Source organism: Aotus nancymaae, unplaced genomic scaffold (genome assembly GCF_030222135.1).
Source record: "Aotus nancymaae isolate 86718 unplaced genomic scaffold, 86718_ANA_hifiasm-v0.15.2.pri h1tg000057l, whole genome shotgun sequence".
In the NCBI taxonomy this organism is placed as follows: domain Eukaryota; kingdom Metazoa; phylum Chordata; class Mammalia; order Primates; family Aotidae; genus Aotus; species Aotus nancymaae.
This window is the reverse complement of record NW_026988471.1, coordinates 45,524,701-45,543,840: the sequence shown is the minus strand read 5'-3', so window position 1 is coordinate 45,543,840 and position 19,140 is coordinate 45,524,701. Positions and strand designations below refer to the sequence as shown.

Here is a 19,140-nt window from a genome sequence, read left to right as displayed (position 1 = left end):
GAAAGTTTAAGAATTGCTGTTATAGAAGTATATAAGGAGAAAACAAAAAGATACAAGGGATTTAAATAGTATGTAAATTAAGTAATCAGTGCTACAAACATCAAAAACTATAACAGTTGTCACTGAAGTCCCAAATTGCTATTTAAATTATGTTACAGTATCCTCTGTTCACATTCAAGTTTCTACTTAGTGCTTTAAGGAGTTTCAATTCCCAATTTTAGTTTTCAATCACCTACCTGCCTACATCTTTCATTAATCTCAACTCAAAATATGCATTTTAGATAAGGAATCTTGTTCACCAAGTCCTTTCTGCTCTCCCCCTCCCCCGCTTAATGTTCTATTTCTTTCTTGGTACTGTTTTCCCCATCTCTTAATATGGTTATTTCTACTTTTCTCTGCACAGCCTTGTCTTTCGACCTCCTTTAAAAACTGAACCCAAGGCCAGGTGCGGTGGCTCACGCCTATAATCCCAGCACTTTGGGAGGCCAAGGCTGGTGGATCACCTAAGGTCAGCAGTTCAAGATCAGCCTGGCCAACATGGTGAAATCCCATCTCTACTAAAGATACAAAAATTAGCTGGACGAGATGGCACATGCTCTAATCTCAGCTACTTGGGAGGCTGAGACAGGAGAATTGCTTGAGCCTGGGAGGTGGAGGTTGCAGTGAGACTGCGCCACTGCACTCCAGCCTGAGTGACAGAGCAAGACTCTGTCTCAAAAAAATAAATAAATAAAAATAAAAAAACTGAACCCCAAACTCATCTTTTCCACTAAGTGCTAAACACCACCTAAGTCAGATTCTTTCCAAATTCCCTTCAGCACTTGAAGATCTTCCTCCTAATAGACATATTTATTTCACTGAAATTGGACATCTCATCTTAATGACTCATTAACTCCATCCTTTGCTTAGAGAGCAGAACCTTTGGGGGAGAACTGAAAAGATTACAGCCTCTTCTCTCAAGCTGTTTTTATTTTTCCCTCTTTGAGTTGCTCGAAGGGGCTGGAGAGGTAAGGAGGGAAAGAGGCAAAGCGCTAGTTGCTTGGGAATGCTCTGAAACAGATACTAAAGGAAGTGAAAAAAGACTTCAATCTTCAGTATCTGTTCAGACCACTTCACCAGCACAAAGCAGCAAACAGGGATTCCAAAAAGTAACTCTAGGTGAGGGATAAGGAAATGTATTTGTCTAAGAATCCTGTGTTGTACTGGATGGCTAGCCAGGATACTGAAGGCAGGAAGAAAGATCCCAATTGGTACAGTGTTTCAAGGACACTCAAATATTTCTGGCAGCAAATCTTTTCCTATATTTTTTGTAAGACTAGGTAGCTGGTTTGGGGTGGCAATGGGTAACAGCTAAGTATTATGAAATGTCTACACTCTTGAACTAAGTACCAGTAATGGCAGTTACTTTTTGTTCTGAATCCATTATCATTTAGGTATTATGGGCATAACTCATCTACTTTCATAATTTTCAGCTATAAAGTATATGCCTTCAAAATCGTATCTATAAGCCTGACCACACTTCTGATCCAGAATTTCTGATCTGTATTTCCAACTGATATTGTGGTATCTTTACTTACCTAAAAAGCATTATTGCTTATCTGAAATCAAACTCAGTATTCTCTCTCTCTCAAACTTGTATGTATTATCCTATTGCCAAGCCAGGAACCTTAGACTCATTCTCAACTTCTGTCACCTTCTAACATTAACAAAATCTGCAGGACTCAAACTTTTAAGTATCTCTGAAATGAGCAGTGCTCTTGTTTCCAACCCCACTACAAATTCCTTAAATTAGACCATCATATGATCATTCTCTTTTTTGAACTAGAGCAGAACCTTAAATGGCCTCCTTGACTGTCATCTATCTACCACAAGTCAAGGAGAATTGATTCATTCACTCACCTTGCCATGTGTAATACAGACAGTCCCTGACTTACAATTTGGTTCAATTCACAACCATTCTGTTTCTCATTTTCAGTATGGTATTCATTAAATTATATAAGATATTCAACACTTTATTATAAAATAGGCTTTCTGTTAGATGATTTTGCCCAACTGTAGGCTAATGTAAGTGCTCTGAGCACATTTAAGGTAGGCTATGCTAAGCTATAGTGTTTGGTAGGTTAGGCATATTATTATCATGATATTATCATTTCTGACCTAATGATATTTTCAACTTAGGATGGGTTTATCAGAACTAACTCCACTGTAAGTTGAGGAGCATTTGTATTTGTTTAGTAATTACTTGGTGAATGTCTCCAATCTTTTCTCCTCCAGACTATTCTCTTTATTACTGCTATGATCAATTTTCTAAAACATAAAACTGTTTGTGTCACTTCTCATCCATAAAACTAAATAAAAATCCAAACTCCTAGTATGGCATACATACAAAACCCTTTATAATTTATTCCCCTCACACCTCCGTCCTAGTCTGATTTCCTAATTTTCTTTTGCACTGATTTAGAAAAATCAAATAGCATTTTCCTCCTTAAACACTCTATAGCCTTTCATTTCTGATAATCTACGATAAATAGTAACTCAGTCCAGCTTACTTCATTTTTATGAGCACTCTTATAACTATTTACAACCATTAGCTAAACCTGTACAGAAGTAATAAGTGAAGAAACAATCACAAAACACACCAACTCTCAATTAGCTTATTTTCATAGCCTTATTAACGTGGTCAATATAGACTAAATGAAAAGTGATTAAAATGTTTCAATTATCTCCTGAGCTACCACTTTACAGTAAATTGACATTAAAATTCTTCCATTATAGACTTCTTATCTACCTTGTGATTGACAGGCACAAAGAGAACTATAATTCAACTTCCTTCCCATCTGTCCTTTTCCTCTCATCTTTAATACCTCCCTTCCCCACCTCTCCTCCTCTACTTTCTGTCCTAGTCCTGCCACCTAAGTTTTCACTGCATCCTTTTTCTCCACTCTTCAAAGGAACATCAGCATTCCTCTATCCTCATTTGTACAGCATTTAAAATTTATAAAGCATTCTTACATATACTTACTTGATCTTTACAACCTTACTTTTTTGAGATTTCAAAATCAAATGCTGACATTGGTACTTTTTTATATTTTATCTCAATTTTGAGGAAACTGTGGTTCAAAGAAGTTCAGTGACTCATCTAATATACTGCTATTCCCTTTGCCTGCAACTCAACAATCCCTTTCACCCACTGATCTCTCAAGACACAGTTCAAGCTTTCCTCTACCTCCAGGGCAAGAAGAATGGTATGCTTATTTCCATACCATCCATACCATCTTAATTTTTTCACATCACTACTTTATACCATTAGAACAACCCAGGTCTCTAGATTCCTATTCTGGTGACTTTTCTATTAAACAATATTTTCCTTGTTAATTAATGTTCCTTTTATTAATGCAACCATCCAACATTTTATAAAGTCAAGGGAAGAAATGCCATGGGTAACCAGAGGTGACTAAAACTGTACACCAAGACATTCCTACCTTTCCTTAAAAATGAAGAATTTAAGGAATGTCTCTAAATCTTCTCGAAGTATTTAGATACCATCCTTGTGGTAAAATGACATCCAAAGCCAACCATAGCAAAGAGTAAAAGAGCACTTCATAAACCCTAAATTAAATTATTACCAGTTTTAAGTGGTACCTCCTAATATCCTGGGAAATGTCTAGGATTAACAATCAATAGACTAGCATATTAGTCTCAACTCTACCACACATGGGCTGACTTGGGAAAGTCACTTAGCCTTCCCTTGTCAAACTTCTTTTTCTATAAAATTAGATAATGCCACCTACCTTCCTGAATTAATAGAATTAAATGTAAGAACAGTCATAATAAATCACTTAGGCTGGAACATAATAAACAGTCAAAATATGATAGCCCCTTTTTTTTTTATATATAACATCATTTGTGTTTTCAGAACCATGCCCAACAATGCTTCACTTATTCTTGGACTTTCCGACCCAGTAGCAACCACAATAAATGCCTTCAAGGAAGTCATCTACATAACTTCTGGATCCCCTTCCTGGGTCACAACTCAGGTCCTATAAATATAATTTGGAATATCTTCCCGTAAATGCATTATCTTATTCTATGCCACATGAACACTCATCAGAGGATATTCCTGTAGCTTCTCCTTGCTGGCTTGGCTTTTAACTACCTGGAACAGCACATGGAGTCAGCTACAAATCTGGCAACTGTCACTGCCAGTCTATCTTTTAAATCATTTATAAAAATGTTAAATAAAACTCATCCGAGTACTGATCACCTGAAGGATAATGGGGTTGGACTGCTGTTTTCATGTAAATACCCAATGTCAAAGATGAAATAATTAGATAAAGAAGCTCCCCTTTGGCCACATGCATATTTAACTCTTCAGAAAGTACTTGAGTTTCTCCTTATAGATTATATTCAACATTCAGTGGGTTTCTCCTTTAGCTTTAAGTATATTTCAGATGCTTTCCTGTTTGGTAATCTATAGGAAAAAACAAACTCAGTTTCTTCACATTGTCATTCAACAATCAACACAGAAGACTTTTGTGACCTCAAAAAGTGTGTAGGGATTTCTCTGTACCAAAAAGCAAGCAATCAATTCTACAACAGATACCAACTGGGTGTCCTCTAATTCAAACCAATTCTGACACCAGCTACACCTAGAGATAGCGTGAGATTGCACAGGTTGAGGACTCAGACCCAAAGACTGAGACCCACTTCCGACGCCAATCCCAAGCTCCATTATTTTACCTGTGCTTTGACCAACTGGCTATAAACTGGGGTTTCTACAACCTTCTCCTTGAGTTTGATTAATTTGCTAGAGCAGCTCACAGAACTCAGAGAAACACTGTAAAGTATGTGCTAGTTTATTACAAACTATATTTTAAGGATACAAATAAACAGCCAGAAGTAGATACAAATAAACAGCCAGAAATAGGGCAGGGTCTGAAGTGCAGGAGCTTCTGTCCGCCATGGGATTGGAGTGTGCCACTCTCCCAGAACGTGGATGTGTTCTTGTTCACCTTCACAGAGGCCCCCACAAGTCTGGCCCCCGTCTTCTCCCGGGTGGTTGGTAGGTGGAGTTGAAAGTGGTAACCCTCAGAGCCCAAGGCTGATTTCCCTGGAGATCATCACCTCCAACCAGTGCTAACCTAGGGACTTTCCAAAAATAGCTTCATTAACATATACTCAGGTGTGTTTGAAAGTGCTTGTTGTAAACAACAAAAGACTATCTTTCATCTTTATTGCTCAGAAGCTGTTTCGGAGCTGCTTCAGGAACCAAGGATAAGAGGCCAACTACTCTAACAAAAGATACTTTTATTGCTCTAGTCACTTAGGAAATAATGAGGCTTACAGGAGTTGTTTGAGTTGGGAATCCCAGCCGAAAAGCAAAATATATATAGTATATAATGATATTACATCCTGATACAACGCGCCAACCTGTGGGATTTGGGATTCACACTAGAGCTAAATTGCTACAAAATCCAGTTTACCTCAACACTACTCTCTATCCAATCACCTCTGATTCTTATTCTAACTCCCCTTCCTCCAACTTCCTACCATATACACAGGCCTAAAGTACAGTTACCATATGATTTCCATTCCATCATTCTAGTTCTCATTGTTCCATTTTCCCTATATCTATTATTTAAACAAGCTTCCACACTTTTAGATTGTTTGAAATACTTCTAACTCAAGCATACTGCTCAGAATAGGAAGACTGGACATTGCTCCTGTTTATGGTCATCCTCAAATAAAATAAGGAAGTCAATTTAAACATGATCCCAGAGCACGTAAGCCCATTTCAAATACAATTTTTAAAAAATTATCTTCATTACTGCTTCCTCTTACTAGCTTTGATAAAAAAAAAAGTATTACTGTATGAAAGCTCATCAAAGTAAGGTAAATTTAATTTTGGTGTTAAGCAGCATATGAACCTGTGAAAACATATTCTTGCTATATTATATTTCATAACACAGTATGGTCTGTCTCAAATCATTCCCTACAATTTTTCTCCTACATGTAAAGGCAGGCAACTAATTTTCAGGTCACTAAGATGCAAATTTAACATGAGTCAACAATCCAGCCTAATTATCCTTTCAAGATTATTTCTGCTCTGACCACGTTCAAAAGCCTTCCCCCTTCCCCTTACTAGGAGGATAGCTGGCTAACTCAGACAAAGAATCTGTTAAGATGGACAAGACAAATAATTCATATTTTCTCTCTTTCATTTTCTAACAACCGCGCTGAAGCTAAGAAAGTAATTTGTACAGTCTACACCTACTCAGTTAACATACCCATGAATTTTAAGTATGAATAACAGTCCATTCACAATGGCATAATTATCTCTAAATGTATAAAGAAAGTCCAACCTAATGAAAAAATGAGCAATGGTTGGTTATATTTTAACATGACATGCCTTCTAAAACCATATTAAACTAATTTATTCACATGGTTAGATTATATAATAGACCTGAAGAAAGTACCTATGAAATTCCTAAAGGTATGTTATGAATGCAATAAAGGCCCAATACATTGTGGTAACTTCATAATCCTTATTGTAAGAGTTAATCAAAAGAATATTAGAAATTGGTCACTCTTCAAACACTAAAATACTGTATCAGTGAAAAAAATATATAACTGGAAACTTGTGATGGCTACACGTGACTTTCTTAGCTCTGCTAGCATCACTTTAGACTAAAGAATTGGCCCAAGTATTCATCATCTGAAGTACCACCAACAGCATGACTGCCTGAGATCAAAAACAATAGCAAGACTACTACTGGTATAATAACAATGCTTTTGAGCTGTAGCTTGTTTCTAGTTTTAATCCCTCATCTGTAAAATAGACTCACTTCAATGAAACTCTAAAAATAAGGGCATGTAAGTCATTATGGAGATACATTTTTAAAATAATGAAAATTAATGTTAAAAAAGTCATTAAAAAACAGCTCTGGCATGACAAACAAGAAGTTACATATTGTGACAGAAGGCAAAGATGCTGTAAGGAAAGACCACAAAGATGCATGAGAATCGAAGTTAAAAGGACTACAAATGAAAGGACTGTTACAAAAGCAACAGAAAAACCTGAGAAGGCAGAACCATAGAACAACAAGAGAAACTCACTATTCTTTAGATAATACACCATTAACAAGGACTCTGAGATAACTCATGACTCAAACTGTTACCGTCAAAAACATTTGCTAAAACACATGGTCATGACACTAGTCGGACCTGGGTTACAGCAAATTAAAAAGAACCATATGTTATAAAATTGGAGTCACACAAATTTTATCACTAAAATCTCACAGCTTAATGAATGAAGTCATCAAAATATTCACTTAATAGAAAACAGGATTCAATGATTTTCCCAAGGTTCCAGGGGCAGAGAAGAGTTCCAATCAATAATATACCTTATAAATTCCTAACTTCCTCATCTAAGCATACCCAGCAGGTCTCCAGTACTCTAGTACTTTTTCACTAGAATACCTGCAAATCAATTATTAATATTTTTGTTCTAGAATAATGAAACTGCAACAAGGATCTCCCAATGACATTCAGAAATACCAGCACATTCACTTTAATTTGACATGCAGACCTAACTAAAGGGCCAAAGTAAGCAGAGGAAGGAGAGCGAGCAAATTTGAAACATCAGAGGATCATTTGCACCAAGTACCCCTTACTGAAGACTATGATTTGATCATGCATTTTTTTAGGAATTTTTGTAGCTTGAAAGTGTGTGTACAGCAAGGAAATAAATGGGCACACAACTGCCTGCTTATACACCTAATAAACCACAGAGAATAATGTCTAATATTTGCTGTACCCTTACAATGCAGTAGGCAGGCACGGTTAAACCTCATCACTATGCTATGAGGTAGGTACTTCTAACATTCTCACTTTACAAATGAGTAAAGTCAGGTACACTGTGGTTAAATCACTTGCCTGAGATCGTGTGAAGGGGCTGAGATGCAAATCTTGTCTTTCTCTATTACACCTATAATAGGAATTATGTATTCATAATGATCATGTAACTCTACTCTCTTTTTAAAGGTACTAAATTCATTTTAACAAAATCCCCACACTAACTGAAAATAATTTTCATATAATTTACTTTGAAAATATAAGAGCCTTTTGAATTTCGAAAATCTTTTAAGCAATTTTTAGCATAAAAATTACAGAATGCTAAACTATGCTAAGACATTCATCTAATATTTTAATCTAAATGACAGTTTGTCTCTTTCCAATGACAGGGAACTATCAGCACTAACACTAACAATGCAGCATGCTGTTTTAAACTTTTAAATAAAAGCCCACTCAGTTTTATATAATTTCATGGATAAAAGTAGTCAACTCAAACTTCATCCTTAGAAGGGAACAATATCACAAATAATCCAAAAACCATTAACAGTTGGCACGAGAATGCTTTAGAAATAAACAATGTGAAAGCGATCAAGCAAAAAACCTCTGTACTGGAGTCCACAGACCTGCCCACCAATCCTGGCCTCATCACTAAATAGCAATTTAATCCCTTCAACTGCTCAGAGCCTTGGTTTCCTAATCTGCAAAATAATCATCTCCATGGTCGTCTACCCTTCCAGCTCTAAAAGAATTGTGACTCATACACATATATCTTTTTTCCAAGCTTCCCATTCTCATTCTGTTTAGTTATTACCATTACTTCACAGCCAGTAAGTGTTATTTTTCCTTAGTTCTACAAAAGGAGAAAATACCCCAATCTAAACAAAGGTGATAGGGGAAAGCTCTCCTGACAACTGGTTTGCCATAGATGATTCTCAAGGTGAATAATGTAAAAGCTATTATAATGTTAAAAGGTGTTAGGTTTCAATATTTTAGGCTACTGTTTTGTATGCCAGTACATTCTCCCCGAGGACGAATAGTAAAATTCAAGGACAATAGGGAGAAAAAAAATACATAATTATCCATTAGTTATTCAAGAACTAAGAAGGTGCCAACTGAAAATATTAACACCTTTTTTGCAGAAATGTTTTCTCTGATGAATAAAAGGGCCAAAATATGATCTACAAATTTTTCCAAAATATGTTTAAGTACCAATTAGCTTTCATTTTGTAAACTGTAAAGTACTCCACAAATGTAAAAAATTAGTGACATATATACGATTAAGAAAATATTCATAAGATTAAAGATCTCTTCTCAGTGAAATGAAGAACTGCCATGGACTGCCACAGAGGTGGACTCTGGGGACCACCACGACTGCCTAAACCCGGTATGCATTTTCTATGTTCCCGACCCACTCTCTAGAGTGTTATGTAAATGAAAAATTATTAAAATTAAACTGAACAACTGACATTAAGATTACCAATTGTTAAGAAACTCAACCCGATTTTAGTATTGCTCAATAGAGCTGCTATCTTACCATCTCCTTCCCAGTCAACACTTTAGAAGTTCAATTTTGCATGATCGTGTAGAGAAATAAAAGTAAGGAAAAGAAAGAATGTGAATTACTTATTAGTCTTCTAGAATAAAACTCAGTAGTATATAAGAGCACAATCCAATCTAAATGTTAAATAGGGAAGAGGTAAGCCACCACTATGAATAGAGAGGTCACTACAAGAATTTCAAGGTGTAGTTATGAGAATTTCCAGCAAAACTTGTAACTGATAGAATACCATCAAACATACACATACATTTTTCAATAAAAGACAACTGACAAAGTCCAGCTGCAGCCAGGCACCTTTTAGTTGGAATGTCACAAGAAAATGTCAAAATTTCCTTGTGGCTCCAATCCCTCAAGCCTTTCAAAGTTCAGAACCAAACCAAGATGTATTTACACGGTTTTTAAGCAATTCCCTCTCCACAAAATCACCCGCTTCTGCTACTCGGATACCCAAACCCCACATCAAAGACTCTTCCGAGCCCAAGTAGTTGCAGAGGGGTCTTCCAGCTCCCGCCTCCACATCCCTTACCTACCTTGGTTAGTTAAACCTCCCGGGGCGCTCAATTCATTTTCCACATCTATACTCCCCGGTTTCCTCCCTCATCCCGCAGTGGATCTTTTCTCCTCGACCTTGAGGACCCCCAGATCGGGACCTTGGAGCCCCAAGTGACTTGGTCGGTGCCCCCTTCCCTGCAGCCTGCGTAACTGGCTCAGTCTCCGGTGGCCTCCCCGCGACCCACCAACACCCCGATCACGGATGTCCTCCTACTGGCCCCGGACGACCCCCTTCCCCTTAGGTACCCCACGTTCCTCCAACCGGAATAACAATTCCACAGAAATGCATCGAGAGCCTACTAAGCGCAAGCTCCCACTGTGCGCGGCGTGATCTACATGGAGCTCGCGGCCCGGGCTCGCCGTCCTTTTCCCGGCCAGCCCATCCCAGCCCAAGCCGGCGCTGCGTCCACCGGCTTGCGGGGGCGACAACCGGGGGCGCACTGCGCTGGGCGCGGGTACCGGGGCAGCGAGAGCCGGCCGCGGACCACGGCGTGGGGGCCGGGGAGCAGGCGGCGGGCCGGGCGCGACCGCGGGGACACTCACCGTTCGGGACGCGCGGGGCGGCCTCATCCAGGGCACCTGCGGCCAGGCAGGACGGGCCGGGACGGCGCAGTCACCGCCAGGGCGAGTCCGCCCGCCCTCCGGTGCGTCCCGTCCCCTCCGACTGCCCAGCGAGCGCAGCCTGGCTTCCTCTGGACGGAGCCCGGGGACCCCAGGTCTGCCGGATGCCCCCGCCAGGCCCCCACCCCCTTCCCGGCCGCCTCCCCCTCTTCACCCGTTTCCCCTCCCCCCCTCCCCCCAACCCCCACCGGAATGGAAAATACCTCCCGGGGCGGGGGGCGGGGGGCGGGGGGCGGGGGCACGCCTCTCTGAAGGGCAGCCTACCGTGACCAATAGCAGGCGGGACTTTGGAGGGGCGGGATTCCTAGCGGCCAATCCGGAGGCGTGTAGGTGAAGGCCGAAGGAGGGAGGCCGGGCGCGAGAGCTGGGCAGCCCGGGAGTCAGGGAGGTCCGGCCGCTTGGGTGCGAGCTATGCGCGGCTGCCATTTTGGAGTCGGGCAGCTGCGACGGCGGACGGGTCCGGCCAAGGAAAGGGAGGAACCAGTCAGGTGGGAGAGAAGCGGTCACGTGGGTCTGAGAGGCGGGGCAAAGCGGGCTGCGGCCCGAAGGGAGGGGTTGGCGGAGGCGAGTTTTGGGGGTTGGCGGGAGGGACGTCACGTGGTCTCAGAAGGGCCAGCGATGGGCTTGTGGGTGGAAGGTTAACCTGAGGTGGGAGTGGGGGGAAAAGTGTTGTCCCTGGTTTCAAGTCTTAGGGAAAAGGAGAGGAAAGTGCTGAATGGAGGGTGTGAGTGCCGAGTAGGAAAATGTGAATGAGTCTCCCTAGCGCCCTTCAGCATGGAGCCACCCAGTTAGCAAGTTCCAAGATCCACGGGAAACCGGGCACCTCCTGCAATTCAAGTATTCCCATCCCCGCCCCCAGCTGCCACAAAAATTACTCACAAATCCGATGGAGGGGTGTCGGTCTCCCTGTTTTTGTCTGCCCTTTACATGGAAGGGCCCCCTCCCTGGAAATGGCTGAAAGAGTAGAGGAAGAGAAGCATAGTTCAGGGATTGTGACGCCTGAAAGGGCTCTTTTCCGCTGGCCCTCCCCTTTTTTTTTAGACGGTGTCTTCCTGTGTTGCCCAGGCTAATCTCGAACTCCTGGGTTCCAGTGATCCTCCCACCTCAGCCTCCCAAAGTACTGGAGTTATAGGCGGAAACCACCGTGCCCAGCCCCATTAGCCTTTTAGAAACCTTGTCGTTCACAAACTTACCGGTCACTTCATAAGTGTTAGACATAACCTTGGTCGTGTTCCAATGCCTCAACTTAAAAAAGTAAACCAAAAAGCTCTCCTGTGAGACTAACACTCATCCTTTATTTCAATTCATGCCTCAAGTACTGGCTGATTCTCCCTACTAATCCACTGGAAAGTGCTTCTCTTAAGGCTACCAGTGACACCCATGTGACCCAGTTCAAGGGTGGATTTTTAGTCATCCCGCTTGGTCTCCTGCAGTGGATTTTGTGGTCTACATGAGGCCTTTTCTCTTCCCTGATGCACCCCTCACCCCACTTTTCCTAACACCGTAAACCCTCAGATTGTTTTTCTGTTCAGGTAGCCTTTCTAAATCTGTTCTCTGTTGACTCTAAGCCTAAGGATCTGATCCTCAGTCCTTTACCTAGTAGGCACACAGTAATTCCTCTGCACATTGGGTGATCTGACCATTCTGATGGCTCAACAGCTGAATGTACGTATGGTAACGTTCAGATCTGCAGGTATTAAGTGCCTCTTGGGCATCTGCACTTGCAAGCCATGATGTCTCCACGTGGAACCTGGTATCCTCCATTCCTTATCTTTTTTTGATGACACAATCATCCACTTACTTCCCCAAACCAGGAAATGGGAGTAACCTTTCATGCCACATCTTCACTGCTCTAACATCTCCCTACCTCTTCCAACTTGATTGTGTCAGTGATATTTACTAAGCTTTCTCCTATCCACTTCTACTGCCACTGCCTCTGCCTCACCTGCACCATTTATTTATTAGGCCAGTACTTAACTGAGCACCTTACTATGCACCAGGCATTGTTTGAGATTCTCAGGATATATTGGTGAACAAAACTGACACAGTTCCTAAGTGGGACAAGACAAATCATAAGAGTAAATTAGTAAATAAATGAGGTAATTCAGGGAATGATAAGTATTTTGGAGACAATAAAGCAGGGAAACCGATAAGAACCTCCCAAATTGTTGCCCAGCTCTTCACTGCTGTCTTCTCCCCTTCCCTCCTTCTTCTTTCTTCTTACTCTCCAAGAAGAGATTGCCTTGATCCTTTCACCTAGTGTGTTGATTCCATCCACTTTCATCAGCCCGGACTTTCCTCTATCTTTATATTTTTATGTTACAGCTATCTGAATACAAATCCCCAACTAGATGATAAGTTATTTGAGGTCAGGGATCATATCTTACATACCGTTGTGCCCCCACAGTGCCTTAGCTCAGAATAGGTGCTCACAAAATGAATATTATGAATTGGTGAGTCCTCTGATACCTAAAACAGGATACCACAGAAGCATCTCCAACCCAAATCAGAATGAAAAGGTCAGTGAATTCACCTATTTGAGTGCAGCAGCAGTTATGCCTGAGGGCAAGGGACAGAATTACAAATGATATCACCTGTGTTGGTCCTTTCCGGGCCTGAGACTTCATGATGCCGTGCCCCATGTGTGCCAGTAGTTGCTTCATAAATGCTGCTTTACTTGACGGTGCCAAGTACATGCAGGCAATTTAAAAGTACTCTTTGTTTCTGATGATGAGCTTCAAACCCAGAGAACTCTGGGTGAGCTGCCAGAATAGGCCCTACAGGAGAAGGCTGCGGTTGCCCCTTCACTTGGTATTTCCAGGCCCTTGGGTATTGCACCCCAACAGGGAGCAAGATGTTGCCAGTTCCGTCATAGTCATTGTAATTAAATCCAAGTTCTGGCAAAGGGCAGTACATAATTATGAAGTATTATTATGGTTTTTATCATTATTAGGCACCCAGCTGCCCAGCCCAGGAAACCACAGTAGTAAAACACTGAGAAGCCAAGCTCCTTTCCCAGCTGGCATGAACCAGTACCAGGTGTATTGGCACATCATCCTGCAGCTTCACACTCATCAAGATGAGACTTTCTGTCCCCTCTTTTTGGCAAAATAAAATTGTAAATGAATGGAAAGAGGAAATGTAAAGAAGGACCTTTGCCACTGCCTCTGAATCAAATTTCTTTTTTTCCCATCCCCTAAGAACGATCTCTCCTCATCCACCTGTTTATTGCATAAATCTTTTTCGACTTTATCCTTGACCTGCTAGCTTTGTAAACATCAGTTCACAATGACTCCTGAAAATATATCCCACTTTATTAGGGTGAGAGTACAAAGCACAGCAAAGAGTGCTTTCACTTTCAAGAAACTTAGAGACTGAATATTTAGGAAAGGATAGTCAGGTTTGACAAGAAATTTGCCATTTATTGAGTACCTACTCAATGCTGCTGTTGGCATTTTCACATATATTATCTGACTTAATTCATACCACCCTGCAAGGTAGGTTTCACTATCCCCATTTTCTTCAAGGTCACAAAGACTTAGTAAGTGATGAAACTGAGATACCAACATAATTATGTAAGTTGGATGATTGTATATTCATAGTGGATTTGTCCACACTGGTACTGAATAGAGGTAATAGAAATCTGTTACCTCTTTCTATCAAAGTAAAAATGGTTTCTTGTATAAAATAGATTTTAAGTTGAGCACCGAAAGGACAGTTCAGTAGTGATGCTGAGGGAATTGTGTCAAACGAGGAGGCCAAATTGGCCAGAAGCCTAAAATCAATCAATAAGGAAAGATTTCTTGTTCAGCGAGGAGTCACACTGTATTCTTCAAGTACCTTTATTGTCGCTGCCACACCAAATGGTGAAGTCAACCCATGTGGTACTGGGTTGCAGGTGTAGGCTGAGGAAGAGTGTGTTCAGGCTGGAGGCAGATGGTTTGGGGAGGGAATAGGTCTTTGCATGGTGAGATCCCCCAGTGGCCAATAAACTGTCACATCTAGCATTGGCTTCTGTAACAACTGAAACCATGGTGACTGTCTCTGCTGCCAATCACTTGTTTTTAATTGATGTGTGTAGAACAACTTCCCCTTAAATAGTTATATAGTTATTTAAACTTAAATAGTTAACTATTTAACTTAAGTCATTAATTTCATCTTTAAATAGTTTAATGTTTGTTAATTTTTTTAACTATTCAGTACTTACTATGTTGTACAAGGCAGTTCATTTCTACTAGTTTTAGTGGGGTTTTCTAAGGGATTTAAGTTTCAGTAAAATACACTCGTTCTCAGTGTACCAGTTTGATCTGTTTTGAGACATACAGAATTGTGTAACTACTACCATAATCAAGAAATAGAACATTTGCATTACCCCAAAAAGGTTTCCTTGTGCCCCTTTGCAGTAGGAATTTTAATATAAGTTGTATTTTGATGAATCTAGAATTTAGATCTCCAGCTTCAACCTTGTTTTTCTAGTCTAGTACCATATTTTTTTTTTTTTTTTTTGAGACGGAGTTTCGCTCTTGTTACCCAGGCTGGAGTGCAATGGCGCGATCTCGGCTCACCGCAACTCCACCTCCTGGGTTCAGGCAATTCTCCTGCCTCAACCTCCTGAGTAGCTGGGATTACAGGTACGTGCCACCATGCCCAGCTCATTTTTTGTATTTTGAGTAGAGACGGGGTTTCACCATGTTGACCAGGATGGTCTTGATCTCTTGACCTCCTGATCTACCCGCCTTGGCCTCCCAAAGTGTGGGATTACAGGCGTGAGCCACCGCACCCTGCCCAGTCTAGTACCATATTTTTAGCTACTTGCTCAACATATCTACTTACCTATTACAAACAAGCTACCTCAAACCAGTAGTAAATGCTTTCTCTTAACCACGAGAAAACTCCCATCTCCCGCTTACCATTTCCTTCTCAAACCACTTTTTCTGTACTCTCCAATTTGGTTGAGCTAATTATCTTTTATCAGAGTCATATATGCTAGAAATTGTTTAAAATAATCTTTTCCCTCTCTTCTACTTCCCAAGATCAGTAAGTGATTCTAACTCACACATACATTTTTTAGTAAGTCTTTTCCATTTTTACTATCCTCATTCACTTACCTCACTCGCACGATTGCAAAAACTCCTAACTTGTTTCTTCATGCTCCAATTCATCTACCAATCTGCCACTCTAATTTTCTTTCGAAAACCCAGATCTGATTCTTTCAGTCCCTCTGCTTTCATAGACTACCCAAGTGCATGCAAAATGGCACTGAAAATCATTCACAGTATTGCCCCAGCCTTCCTACTGGATCTCTGCTCCCCACTACACAGAGTATGCTGTTCATTTTTATCTTCCTGTGCCTTTCATCAAATCTTTGCTTAAAATGTGACTCTGTCTTTACCCGAAAAACTCCTCTCTTTCACAGCCCCATTTAAATGACTTTTCCTCAGTGAAGTCTTTCCAGACCTTTCCAATAAAAATAGTCCTCTCTGTTGCACTTAACCTCCTAGGGCAGGTTGCACATACATTTATCACACTAAATAGACACAGTGGTGAAGTGGAACAGGAGACCCAGATCTGGGTTTCAATTTAAAATCTCAGGTATTTGCCGTGTCATCCAAGACAAATTATATAACCTTTCTGAGCCTCGGTTATTTCACTTATAAAATTATAATAAAAACCATAGTAACACCCTACCTCATGGGACCCATGTGGTGATCAAATAAAGTAATTATTAATATGAACATGATTCGCTCTATGCAGATATTAGATATTATAATTACAGAACCATATCTCCTGATAGATTATGAGTGCCTCGAGTAAAAAAACAGTGTCCAATCATCTTTGTTTTTTGTTTTGTTTTGTTGCTTTTTTGTTTTTTGAGACGGAGTTTCACTCTTGTTGCCCAGGCTGGAGTGCAATGGTGCCATCTTGGCTCACTGCAACCTCTGCCTCCCAGGTTCAGGAGATTCTCCTGCCTCAGCCTCCCGAGTAGCTGGGACTACAGGCACCCATCACCGTGCCCAGCTAATTTTTTGTATTTTTAGTAGAGACGGGGTTTCACCATGTTGGCCAGGCTGGTCTCAAACTACTGACCTCAGGTGGTCCACCTGCCTTGGACTCTCAAAGTGCTGGGATTACTGGGGTGAGTCACCACACCCGGCCCATCTAGTCATCTTTATATGCCTTCTACCTAACATAGTGCCTGGGCCTCCCTAGATTGGTTTATGACATAAATTGCTGGTTTTTGTTGAATCATATTCTCCCAATTATTCACTCAGTTAACTCTCTTAGCCTACTTTCTCTTTTTTTATTATGATTTTTTTGAGACAGGGTCTCACTATGTCACCCAAGCTGGAGTACAGTGGTGCAGTCATGGGACACTGAAGCCTTAACCTGCCAGGCTCAAGCAATCCTCCTGCCTCAGCCTCCCGAGTGGCTGGGACTATAGGCACATACCATCATGCCTAACTAATGTGGGTATTTTTTTATGTCATCCAACCTGGTCTCCAACTCCTGGACTCAAGTGATCCTCCCACTTCAGCCTCCTAAGTGTTAGGATTATAGGCATGAGCCACCATGCCCAGTTTCTTAGCCTACTTTCTACAGTGTTTCTTCAAAAACCAATCGTGACATCCTCATTTATTTTAATAATTGTTTATTGCCTTTATAATTAAATAGTCACATAAAAAGCTATCTAAAGAAATGAAGTAAAGATTCTATCCATGTTTAATTTTAAAGGCGTTTATTTACTCAACAAAAACCTTTTAGAGCATTATATACCCAGTCCTATTCTAGGCATTGGGCATGCAGAGATGAACATGGGTCTTCATAAAACTTACAATATAGTAGGTCCAATAAGTACAAACCAACCAAGATTTTCATCTATATAGTTAAAGGTGCTACAAATAGCATAGAACAATAATGTAACTGGAGTGGTCATGGTGGCCTTCGCTAAGGAAGTGATGTTTGAGCATCAATGACTAGAAGGAAGCAACTATACAAAAATCAAGAGGAGGGCATTTCAGGCAAAGGGAAGAGATCAGAGACCCTGAGACGGGAGCAGGGAAAGTAGATTGAGAAACTGAAAGATCTTTGTGGCATGACAGAAGCAACAGGCAGTGGTAGGAATTGAAATCAAAGATGCAAGTGGGTCCAGATCATGCAGAACTTTGAAGGTCAGGGTGAATAGTTTCAACTGCAGTCTAATTGTAACAGGAAACCATTGAAGAGTTTTAAGCAGAGATGTGATATGGTTTATTTATTTATTTATATGTTTATTTATTTATTTATTTTTGAGACAGAGTTTGACTCTTGTTAACCAGGCTGGAGTGCAGTAGTGCAATCTTGGCTCACCACAGCCTCTGCCTCCCGGCAATTCTCCTGCCTCAGCCTCCCAAATAACCGGGATTACAGGCATGAGCCACTATGCCCGGCTAATTTTGTATTTTTAGGAGAGACAGGGTTTCTCCATGTTGGTCAGGCTGGTCTCAAACTCCTGACCTCAGGTGATCCACCCGCCTCTGCCTCCCAAAGTTCAGGGATTACAGGCATGAGCCATCCCACCAAGCCAACTTATTAAGAGTGCTCTGGGCTAGATGCAGTGGCTCACACCTGTGATTCCAACACTTTGGGAGGCCTAGATGGGAGGATCCCTTGAGCCCAGGAGTTTGAGGCTGCAGTGAGCGGTGATCACACCACTGCACTCCAGCCTGGGTGATGGAGCAAGACCCTGTCTCTAAAACAACAACAGCAGCAACAATAAAGATTGCTCCAGCTGCGTGTAGAGAATAAATCCTGGGGGCTTTGCGAGTGAGGGCCGAAGGCAGATTAGTTGTTTTGGTTCAGACTACAGATGTCAGTGGTCTGGATTAGGATGGTAACACTGAAAATGGTAAAGAGAAGTGGGTTTTAAGATATGTTTTGAAGGTAGAACTGAAAAGTCTTATTGACGGATTTAATGGGGTGAATGAGGGAAAGACATTCAGTGTTATTCTTAGGACTTTGGCCTAAGCAGTTTGGTAGATGAAAGTTCAGTTTATAGAGTGCCAGTTTTGTGGCAGGCACTGTGTTAGTCTCTGAGAATACAAAACTCGCTGAATAAAACACATTGTTTGCCCTCAAAAAACTCAGTCTAGTGGAAAAGACTGCCTCATACCCCAGTGATTCCCATGGAATGTTTTAAGCTCAATGACAAAGCTACACACAGGTGACCACGAGAGTATTGAGAAGGAACCCAGTTCCAGATACATGAACCAGGAGTCTCACCCTCTTGGGAAGATAACTAGGGAACTTTCTTGGCATTTATGAATGTGTGCAATAATCTACATTCTTAGTAAAGCTTTAATTTAACTTTTATTAATAAATAAGGTATAATTATTGTCAGCAGCATCTTCCAGAATCTCTGCTTTGTTAGAGGAAAGAAAGCTATGAAAAGATAGCCAAGCACACTGAAGATACTAGACAGGCGAGGTGCTCCGTGAATGGGATGCTCAGAGAATGGGAATCAGTGTGGTCTGGGCTTCTGTTGCAGCCCCCAACTTGACCGCTACTGACAGGATGCC

At 41.1% G+C, this 19,140-nt stretch overlaps 1 protein-coding gene across 2 annotated transcripts in view; it reads right to left on the bottom strand.

Annotated features, from left to right (window-relative positions):
• Positions 1–11,024, bottom strand: part of SOCS5 (suppressor of cytokine signaling 5) — a 62,516-nt gene extending 51,492 nt beyond the window's left edge. The window contains exon 1 of one of the 2 annotated variants that reach the window (XM_012473759.3): positions 10,850–11,024. The gene's annotated coding sequence lies outside the window, so the exon portion shown is untranslated. Of the gene's footprint in view, positions 1–10,507; positions 10,663–10,849 lie in introns of those variants that run through there. The other variant, XM_021673865.2, reaches the window with a different exon arrangement.
• Between the last annotated feature and the right edge of the window lie 8,116 nt (positions 11,025–19,140).